Consider the following 11,201-nt stretch of genomic DNA (forward strand, 5'->3'; position numbering starts at 1 on the left):
TACCCTCCCCTCTCCCTATAAATACCCTTCTTTTCTTTTACATTTTCACACAACACAAACCCTCTCTTCTCCCTCTCTACCATATTTTCTTCTTCTTCTTCTACTCTTCTTTTCTTTTTGCTTGGGGACAAGCAAATTTTAAGTTTGGTGTGGTAAAAAGCCTAAGCTTTTTGATTTTCATTCACCATCAATGGCACCTAAGACCGGAATTTCCTCAAGAAAAGGAAAAGGGAAGGCAAAAGCTTCCACATCCGAGTCATGGGAGAAGGAGAGATTTATCTCCAAGAGCCATCAAGACCACTTCTATGATGTTGTGGCAAAGAAGAAAGTGATCCCTGAAGTCCCTTTCAAGCTCAAAAAGAATGAGTATCCGGAGATCCGACATGAAATTCAAAGAAGAGGTTGGGAAGTCTTAGCCAACCCCATGCAACAAGTCGGAATTCTAATGGTTCAAGAGTTCTATGCTAATGTATGGATCACTAGGAACCATGACCAAAGTATGAACCCAAGCCCAAAGAATTATCTCACAATGGTTAGGGGGAAATACTTGGATTTCAGTCCAGAAAATGTGAGGTTGGCGTTTCACTTACCCATGATGCAAGGTGATGAACGCCCCTACACAAGAAGGGTCAACTTTAACCAAAGGTTGGACCAAGTCCTTATGGACATATGTGTGGAAGGCGCCCAATGGAGAGTAGACTCCAAAGGCAAGCCAGTCCAACTAAGAAGACTGGACCTCAAGCCTGTAGCTAGAGGATGGTTGGAGTTCATTCAAAGATCCATCATCCCTACAAGCAACCGATCTGAAGTTACTGTGGATCGGGCCATCATGGTTCATAGTATCATGATTGGAGAGGAGGTGGAAGTTCATGAAGTCATTTCCAATGAACTCTACAAAATAGCTGATAAGCCTTCATACATGGCACGGCTAGCCTTCCCCCACCTTATATGCCATTTATGTTACTCAGCTGGAGTTATCATAGATGGAGATGTCTCCATTGAAGAAGACAAGCCCATCACAAAGAAAAAGATGGAGCAAACAAGGGAAGCTCCTCACGGCCTCCAAGAAGAACATGAGGAAGTGCATCATCAACAAATGCCTCAAGGAATGCACTTTCCTCCTAACAACTATTGGGAGCAACTCAACCTCCTTAGAGGATTTGAGCCATAATGTTGAACAACTAAGGGTGGAACATCATGAACACGCCCTCACTCTCCAAGAAATAAGAGAAGATCAAAGAGCAATGAGGGAGGAGCAACAAAGGCAAGGAAGGGACATAGAAGAGTTGAAGAACATCATTGGTCCTTCAAGAAGAAGACGCCACTAAGGTGGATTCATTCCTTGTTCTTTATTTCTTTCTGTCTTCGATTTTTAATACTATGTTTATCTATGTTTTTGTGTCTCTATTTCATGATCATTAGTGTGTAACCATGCCTTAAAGCTATGAATAAAATCCATTAATCCTTCACCTCTCTTAAAAGAAAAATGTTTTAATTCAAAAGAACAAGAAGTACATAATTTTCGAAATTATTAGTGAATTTAGTTTAATTATATTGATGTGGTGGCAATAATTTTTGTTTTCTGAATGAATGATTGAACAGTGCATGTCTTTTGATCTTGTTGTTTATGAGTTTTAAAATTGTTGGCTCTTGAAAGAATGAGGAACAAAGAAAAATGTTATTGATGATCTGAAAAACATCATGAAATTGATTCTTGAAGCAAGAAAAAGCAGTGAAAAAAAAAAAAAGAGGCGAAAATTCTAAAGCAAGGATCCAAGGCTTTGAGCATCAATGGATAGGAGGGCCCAAGGAAATTAAATCCGGGCCTAAGCGGCTAAATCAAGCTGTCCCTAACCATGTGCTTGTGTCATGAAGGTCCAAGTGAAAAGCTTGAGACTGAGTGGTTAAAGTCGTGATCCAAAGCAAAGAGTGTGCTTAAGAGCTCTGGACACCACTAATTGGGGACTTTAGCAAAGCTAAGTCACAATCTGAAAAGGTTCACCCAGTTATGTGTCTGTGGCATTTGTGTATCCGGTGGTAATACTGGAAGACAAAATGCTTAGGGCCACAGCCAAGACTCATGAGTAGCTGTGTTTAAGAATCAACATGCTTAACTAAGAAAGTCAATAACACTATCCCAAATTCTAAATTCCCCCAGAGACGCCAATACCTCTAAACTACAAAGGAAAAAGTGAGATGCCAAAGCTGTTCAGAAGCAAAAAGCTACAAGTCCCGCTCATGTAATTAAATTAATATTCATTGATATTTTAGACTTTATAGTATATTCTCTTCTTTTTATCCTATTTGATTTTCAGTTGCTTGGGGACAAGCAATAATTTAAGTTTGGTGTTGTGATGAAACTTGGTGGACGAAATTGTGATCACTATTCTGTTCAAGTTGTTTGTCTTTGTATGGAATTATTATTATGGCACTGCCATGTTCTAATTATTTTGAGATGAAGGCTTCTAAGGGGCAGCACCTGAGGTCACAACTCCGTTCAACTAACCAGCAAGTGTACTGGGTCGTCCAAGTAATAACCTTACGTGAGTAAGGGTCGAATCCACAGAGATTGTTGGTATGAAGCAAGCTATGGTCACCTTGCAAATCTCAGTTAGGCAGATCAAAGGGTAATTGTGATTATTGGATTGTAAATAAAAAGGAATAAATAAAAAGGATAGAATTACTTATGCAGATTCATTGGTAGGAATTTCAGATAAGCGGAATGGAGATGCTGTAGAGCTCTCGGACGCCTGCTTTCCCACTGCTTCTACTCAATCCTTCTTACTCCTTTCCATGGCAAGCTTTGTATAGGGGTTCACCATCAACTGTGGCTACTTTCATCCTCACGGGGAAATATCCTATGCGGCTGTCACTCGCACAGCTAACCAGTCTGGAGGCATCACCCATGGTTGATAGCTACATCCCATCCTCGCAGTGAAAGCTAATGCTCACGCACTCTGTCACAGTACGGCCAATCACCGGTTGGTTCCCTCCCCTACTGGAATAGAATCCCTCTTTTGCGTTTGTCACTAACGCCCAGCAGGTTACAGGTTTGAAGCACGTCACAGTCATTCATTACCGGAATCCTACTCGGAATACCACAGACAAGGTTAGACTTTCCGGATTCCCAGGATCCTACTCGGAACACCACAGACAAGGTTGGACTTTCCGGATCCTCATAAATGCCGCCATCCATCTAGCTTATACCACGAAGATTCTGTTGGGGAATCTAAGAGATACACATTCAAGCTTGTGTTGCATGTAGAACGTAAGTGGTTGTCAATCACGCGCGTTCATGAGTGAGAATGTTAATGAGGGTTATTAACTCATCACATTCATCATGTTCTTGGGTACGAATGAATATCTTGGAATAAGAATAAAAGAGGAATTGAATAAAAAAAAATAGAACTTCATTAATCTTTGAGGTACAGCAGAGCTCCACACCCTTAATCTATGGTGTGCAGAAACTCCACCGTTGAAAATACATAAGCAAAAGGTTCAGGCATGGCCGAATGGCCAGCCCTCTCCATGATCAAGTGACCGAATGAATAAAGAGTTTAAAGTGGTCAAAAGATGTCTAATACAATAGATAAGTGTCCTATATATACTAGACTAGCTACTAGGGTTTACATGAGTAAGTAATTGATGCATAAATCCACTTCCGGGGCCCACTTGGTGTGTGCTTGGGCTGAGCTTGATCAATCCACGTGTAGAGGCATTTCTTGGCGTCAAACTTCAGGTTATGACGTGTTTTGGGCGTTTAACTCCGAATCATGACGTTTTTCTGGCGTTTTACTCCAGACAGCAGCATGAACTTGGCGTTTAACGCCAAGTTACGTCGTCATTCTTCGAACAAAGTATGGACTATTATATATTGCTGGAAAGCCCTGGATGTCTACTTTCCAACGCCGTTGAGAGCGCGCCATTTAGAGTTCTGTAGCTCCAGAAAATCCATTTCGAGTGCAGGGAGGTCAGAATCCAACAGCATCAGCAGTCCTTTTGTCAGCCTTTTTCAGAGTTTTGCTCAAATCCCTCAATTTCAGTCAGAATTTCCCTGAAATCACAGAAAAACACACAAACTCATAGTAAAGTCCAGAAATGTGAATTTAACATAAAAACTAATGAAAACATCCCTAAAAGTAGCTTAAACTTATTAAAAACTATGTAAAAACTATGCCAAAAAGCGTATAAATTATCCGCTCATCAATGTGCATCAAGGATGGAATAATCAAAGATGGGAGGAGTCTCAAGGGATTGATCAACCTTATTGGCAACAACCCCCTCCGATTTCTTATGGGTATAATTCTAATCCTAATGCATATCAATCTAATGGATGTGGTGACCCTTATTGTGATTGTCAACAACCACCACCACATGCCTATGAACCACCCCTCAACATGGTTTTGAACCACCTTACTCACAACCCCATACTACCAAACACCTCATTATGACCCTAATCCATATCCACCATACCAACCACCTTGTGAACCATATGAACCATATGAATAACCACCCCAATTTCACCACCAATACCCTCAAGAACCACCACCTCCATACTATTACCAAGATGAACCACCTCCAATATATGAGAACTATCAACCACAAGATGAATCACCTCCTATATTTGAAAAAATCATGGCTTAGTTTGCTAACATTACCGCTACCTTGGACTCATGAGACTCATGCAACAAGCAAAGCATCTCCACAGATGAATGTGAGAAATCAACCGAAGAGAGGAGTATGAAGGAGATTTTAGAATCTCAACATGAGGACAAGGAAATGGGGTATGTCTTGCAACAAGTGGAGGAGGAAGAGATTGTTGAAGAAGAAGAAGTGGTTGAAGAGTTAGGCGAAGTTGAACAAGAGGTGGATTTCAAGCTTGAGACCACTTCCACACCAAGTGATGTTATCGAAGATTTTATGGAAGTTGTTGAGCCTTCTTCCAATGGGCTTGAATTTGATGTTGAGGAGGATAATGCGCAACCTCCAAGGCATAGTACGAATGATGAAAGATTTGAAGAGGTTGATCAAGAGATGGATTCAATTATTGAGGAGTTCCTATCTACAATTGAATCCTCTTCTCTTGAGCTTGAAATTAAGATCAAAGAAGAAGATACCTCACCTCCCATGCCCTTGGCGAGCAATGAAGAAGAGATTGAATTGGAAGAGAGCCACCAAGAGAAAGAGCTTGAAGTTGAGGAAAGTTGTAAAGAGGTGGAGGTAATCAAGGAAGAGCACAAGGGAATGGATGTCACATTGGCTAAGTGTGGGGAGGTCCCCATTCCTAAGTCACCATCCTACACAACATTCAAGTGGGTAAAATTCTTGTCTCTAATCTTTACTTTCTCACTTGAATATGGTTTGATTGAAAATGATGGTCAACTTAGAGCTCTTTGTGGAATTAAGAGTAGGAGAGAGTTGTGTAGTGGTTGGAAACATCACTCTAAGTTCATGATGGTTGCATGCTCAAAGTTGAATGGCAATGGGTGGTGTAGAACCAAATTGCATGGGTCTAGGGGAATGTTTAGAGGCTTAATTGAGAATTCACAAGCCTTGCCACCCAATTGGAATCATGATGATCAATTTGAAGATGGGTGTCAAAACAAAGTGTGGGATCTTGGATCGCACAAGGAGAATCAAATTTGGGAGCCCATGGATTGTATGGAACTCCATCAAGGCTTGGAGTTATCATCTTTGAAGACTAAAGCTCATTGGAGATTCAAGCATTGGTGGATGCTCAAGGATAGCTTCAAGCATAAGCCACCTTGAGAGGAGCTCCCCATAAGTCCAACTTAAGGACAATAAACAAAAGTGCTAGGTGGGAGACACCCCACCATGGTAAATTTTTTTCATTTTTTCCTTTTGTACATATTGGTAATTAGTTTAATTTCATGTTTTGTTGAGTTTGTTGAGTATAATTAGTAGTTTAGTAGGTTAAATAAGGTTTATGGTGTTTGGGTAGCTATTTGGAGGTTTGGAATGCTTGGTTTGGTGCAAGAACTTGGAAAAATTTGAAAAAAAAAAAACAGAGCATCAACCCGTGTGTTCGCGCACCTGGTGCGTACGCGTGCCTCAAGCATTTTCAACCATCCACGCAGACGCGCCATGTACGCGTACGCGTGGATTGAAAGTTTCATCCTTCCATACATTTTCTCGAGAGTTGTGCCAACCTCATGCCAACCTTGTGCCAGGACCCACGCGTAAGCGTCAAGCACGCGCACGCATCGTTGTCCAAATAACCCACCCACGCGCAAGCGTACCGCACGCGTACGCGTCGATGCCATTTGATGAGCGGATAATTTGTACGCTTTTTGGCATTGTTTTTAGTATGTTTTTGGTAGTTTTAGTTGAGTTTTTATTATATTTTTATTAGTTTTTAGTTAAAATTCACTTTTCTGGACTTTACTATGAGTTTGTGTGTTTTTCTGTGATTTCAGGTATTTTCTGGCTGAAATTGAGGAATCTGAGCAAAAATCTGATCCAGAGACTCAAAAGGACTGCAGATGCTGTTGGATTCTGACCTCCCTGCACTCGAAGTGGATTTTCTGGAGCTACAGAAGCCCAATTTGCGCGCTCTCAACGGCGTTGGAAAGTAGACATCCTGGGCTTTCCAGCAATATATGATAGTCCATACTTTGCCCAAGATTTGATGGCCCAAACCGGCGTTCAAAGTCACCTCAAGAAATTCCAGCGTTAAACGCCGGAACTGGCACCTAATTGGGAGTTAAACGCCCAAACTGGCATAAAAGCTGGCGTTTAACTCCAAGGAGAGTCTCTACACGAAAATGCTTCATTGCTCAGCCTAAGCACACACCAAGTGGGCCCGGAAGTGGATTTTTATGTCATTTACTCATCTCTGTACACCCTAGGCTACTAGTTTCCTATAAATAGGACCTTTTACTATTGTATTTTTAGCTATCTTTGATCATGTTTTGATGATTGAACCCTCTTTGGGAGGCTGGCCATTCGGCCATGCCTAGACTTTGTTCTTATGTATTTTCAACGGTGGAGTTTCTACACACCATAGATTAAGGTGTGGAGCTCTGCTGTACCTCGAGTATTAATGCAATTACTATTGTTCTTCTATTCAATTCCGCTTGTTCTTTGTCCAAGATATCACTTGTTCTTCAACTTGATGAATGTGATGATCCGTGACACTCATCATCATTCTCACTCATGAACAAAGTGACTGACAACCACTCTTGTTCTACAAGCATACGAGGCTCTAGTGAATATCTCTTGGATTCTTTAACCGGAATCTTCGTGGTATAGGCGAGAACTGATGGCAGCATTCAAGAGAATCCGGAAGGTCTAACCTTGTCTGTGGTATTCTGAGTAGGATTCAATGATTGAATGACTGTGACGTGCTTCAAACTCCTGAAGGCGGGGCGTTAGTGACAGACGCAAAAGAATCACTGGATTCTATTCCGGCCTGATTGAGAACCGACAGATGGATAGCCGTGCCGTGACAGGGTGCATTGAACATTTCCAATGAGAGGATGGGAGGTAGCCACTGACAACGGTGAAACCCTTGCATAAGCTTGCCATGGAAAGGAGTAAGAAGGATTGGATGAAGACAGTAGGAAAGCAGAGAGACGGAAGGGAAGGCATCTTCATGCGCTTATCTGAAGTTCCTACCAATGAATTACATAAGTATCTCTATCTTTATCTTTATGTTATTTTCGTTCATCACCATATACATTTGAGTCTGCCTGACTAAGATTTACAAGATGACCATAGCTTGCTTCATAGCAACAATCTCCGTGGGATCGACCCTTACTCACGTAAGGTATTACTTGGACGACCCAGTGCACTTGCTGGTTAGTTGTGTGAAGTTGTAGTGATCACAATTTCGCGCACCAAGTTTTTGGCGCCGTTGCCGGGGATTGTTTGTGTATGGACAACTGACGGTTCATCTTGTTGCTTAGATTAGGTATTTTTCTTCAGAATTCTTAAGAATGAATTCTAGTGTTTCAAGGTGATGTTCTTATCATCACCAAAGCTGATTGATTCTCATCAATTTAGCTCTTGAATGCAATGTCCTGCTGAAGCTTGGCCGGCCATGTCTAATTCCTTTAGACTAAAGCTTTAGACTAACATTGCATGATTCCTGGAATTCTCATTAAGAATTTTGATACCTTTATTTTCCTTTTCACTTAATTTTCGAAAAAGCACAAAAAAATTTATAAAATCATAAAATCCAAAAATATTTCTTGTTTAAGTCTAGTGTCTCATTTTAAGTTTGGTGTCAATTGCATGTTTCTGTTCTTCTTGCATTTTTCGAATTTATGCATGTGTCTTAATTAATCTTCAAGTTGTTCTTGATGATTTCTTGTTTGATCTTTGAATTCTATTGACTTGAGTGTTTTGTTGTTTCTCATATGCATTCTCATTTTGTTAGTGTCAGTAGTATACAAACTGCTAAGTTTGGTGTCTTGCATGCATTGTTATTTGATTTTATTTGCATTTTGATTATTCCTCATTATTAAAAATCCAAAAATATTTTTAATTTGTGTCTTTTCAAGTCAATAACACAGAGAATTGAAGATTTAGAACATACTGCAGAGGAATCACACAGAAAAAGCTGGGCATTCAAAAATGCCCAGTGAAGAAGACAGACTGGCGTTTAAACGCCAGCCAGGGCACCTGGTTGGGCGTTTAATGCCCAAAAGGGTAGAGTTTTGGGCGTTAAACGCCAGAATGTGCACCATTCTGGGCGTTTAACGCCAGGATGGCACAAGGGGGAAGATTTTGTTTTTCAAATCAGTTTTTTTTTCAAGTTTTCAAAGTTTTTCAAAATCAAATCTTTTTCAAATCAAATCTTTTCAATCAAATGTTTTCAAAATCAATTTCTTTCCTTTTTCAAAGATACTTACTAACAATTAATGATTTGATTGAACATTTCAAGTATGTTGCCTTTTCTGTTGAGGAAGGTTTAATGTTTGAATCATATCTTTTCTTGTTAGGCAAGTCATTAATTTTTAAAAATCAAATCTTTTTAAAATTGTTTTCAAATCATATCTTTTCAATCATATCTTTTTAAAACCATAACTTTTCAATCAAATCTTTTTAATCACATCTTTTTCAAAATAATTTTCAATCAAATCTTTTTAATTTCTAATTTCAAAATCTTTTTCAAAAATCATTTGATTTCTTTCCCACTTTTATTTTCGAAAATCAATTAGTGTTTTTCAAAAATATTTTCAAAATCTTTTACTTAATTTTCGAAAATTACTTCCCTTCTTCTTACATCCTTCCATTTATGGACTAACACTATCCCTTAATGCAAAATTCAAACTCCATCTTCTTTGATAAGTTCGAATTTTCTACTTCTGCCTTCTAAATTTCTTTTCCTCTGACACCTCAAGGAATCTCTATACTGTGACATAGAGGATTCCATATTTTCTTGTTCTCTTCTCTTTCATATGAGCAGGAGCAGAGACAAAGGCATTCCTGTTGAAGCTGACCCTGAACCTGAAAGAACCTTGAAGCTAAGGCACAAATCTCTATGAACGGAGGTGGTTGTCAGGCACACGTTCATAGTTGAGGACCTAACAGAAATCTTCAAGGAAGAAGAAGCCATGGCAGCCGAAAACAACAACAATGCCAACAATGCAAGGAAGGTGCTGGGTGACTTTACTGCACCTACTCCCGATTTCTATGGGAGAAGCATCTCTATCCCTACCATTGGAGCAAACAACTTTGAGCTTAAGCCTCAATTAGTTTCTCTAATGCAACAGAATTGCAAGTTCCATGGACTTCCATTGGAAGATCCTCATCAGTTTCTAGCTGAATTCTTGCAAATCTGTGACACTGTCAAGACTAATGGGGTAGACCCTGAAGTCTATAGACTTATACTATTCCCTTTTGCTGTAAGAGACAGAGCTAGGATATGGTTGGACTCACAACCTAAAGAAAGCCTGGACTCTTGGGAAAAGCTAGTCAATGCCTTCTTGGCAAAGTTCTTTCCACCTCAAAAATTGAGTAAGCTTAGAGTGGAAGTCCAAACCTTCAGACAGAAGGATGGAGAATCCCTCTATGAAGCTTGGGAAAGATACAAACAATTAATCAGAAAATGTCCCTCAGACATGCTTTCTAAATGGAGCATCATAGGTATTTTCTATGATGGTCTCTTTGAACTATCCAAGATGTCTTTGGATAGCTCTGCTGGAGGATCTCTTCATCTGAAGAAGACGCCTACAGAGGCTCAAGAGCTAATTGAAATGGTTGCAAATAACCAATTCATGTACACTCCTGAAAGGAATCCTGTGAACAATGGGACTAGTCAGAAGAAAGGAGTTCTTGAGATTGATACTCTGAATGCCATATTGGCTCAGAATAAAATATTGACTCAACAAGTAAATTTGATTTCTCAAAGTCTGTCTGGAATGCAAAATGCACCAAGCAGTACTAAGGATGCTTCATCTGAAGAAGAAGCTTATGATCCTGAGAACCCTTCAATGGAAGAGGTGAATTACCTAGGAGAACCCTATGGAAACACCTATAATTCTTCATGGAGAAATCACCCAAATTTCTCATGGAAGGATCAACAGAGACCTCAACAAGGCTTCAACAACAACAATGGTGGAAGAAACAGGTTTAGCAATGGCAAGCCTTTTCCATCATCTTCTCAGCAACAGACAGAGAATTCTAAGCAGAACCCCTCTGACTTAGCAACCATGGTCTCTAATCTAATCAAAACCACTCAAAGTTTCATGACTGAAACAAGGACCTCCATTCGGAATTTGGAGGCACAAGTGGGACAGCTGAGTAAGAAAATTACTGAACTCCCTCCAAGTACTCTTCCAAGCAATACAAAAGAAAATCCAAAAGGAGAGTGCAAGGTCATCAACATGGCCGAATTTGGAGAGGAAGAAGAGGAAGTGAACGCCACTGAGGAAGACCTCAATGGGCGTGCACTGACCTCCAATGAGTTCCCTAATGAGGAACCATGGGAATCTGAGGCTCAAAATGAGACCATAGAGATTCTATTGGATTTACTTCTGCCATTCATGAGCTCTGATGAGTATTCTTCCTCTGAAGAGGATGAGTATGTCACTGAAGAGCAAGTTGCTAAATACCTTGGAGCAATCATGAAGCTAAATGACAAGTTATTTGGAAATGAGACTTGGGAAGATGAACCTCCTTTGCTCACCAAAGAACTGGATGACTTGTCTAGGCAGAAATTACCTCAAAAGAAA

At 40.1% G+C, this 11,201-nt stretch overlaps 1 non-coding gene across 1 annotated transcript; it reads right to left on the reverse strand.

Annotated features, from left to right (window-relative positions):
- Positions 1–9,986: 9,986 nt before the first annotated feature.
- Positions 9,987–10,094, reverse strand: LOC130983666 (small nucleolar RNA R71). The gene has a single exon (XR_009087647.1). It is a non-coding gene; the product is annotated as a small nucleolar RNA R71 (small nucleolar RNA).
- Between the last annotated feature and the right edge of the window lie 1,107 nt (positions 10,095–11,201).

Source organism: Arachis stenosperma, chromosome 5 (genome assembly GCF_014773155.1).
Source record: "Arachis stenosperma cultivar V10309 chromosome 5, arast.V10309.gnm1.PFL2, whole genome shotgun sequence".
In the NCBI taxonomy this organism is placed as follows: Eukaryota; Viridiplantae; Streptophyta; class Magnoliopsida; order Fabales; family Fabaceae; genus Arachis; species Arachis stenosperma.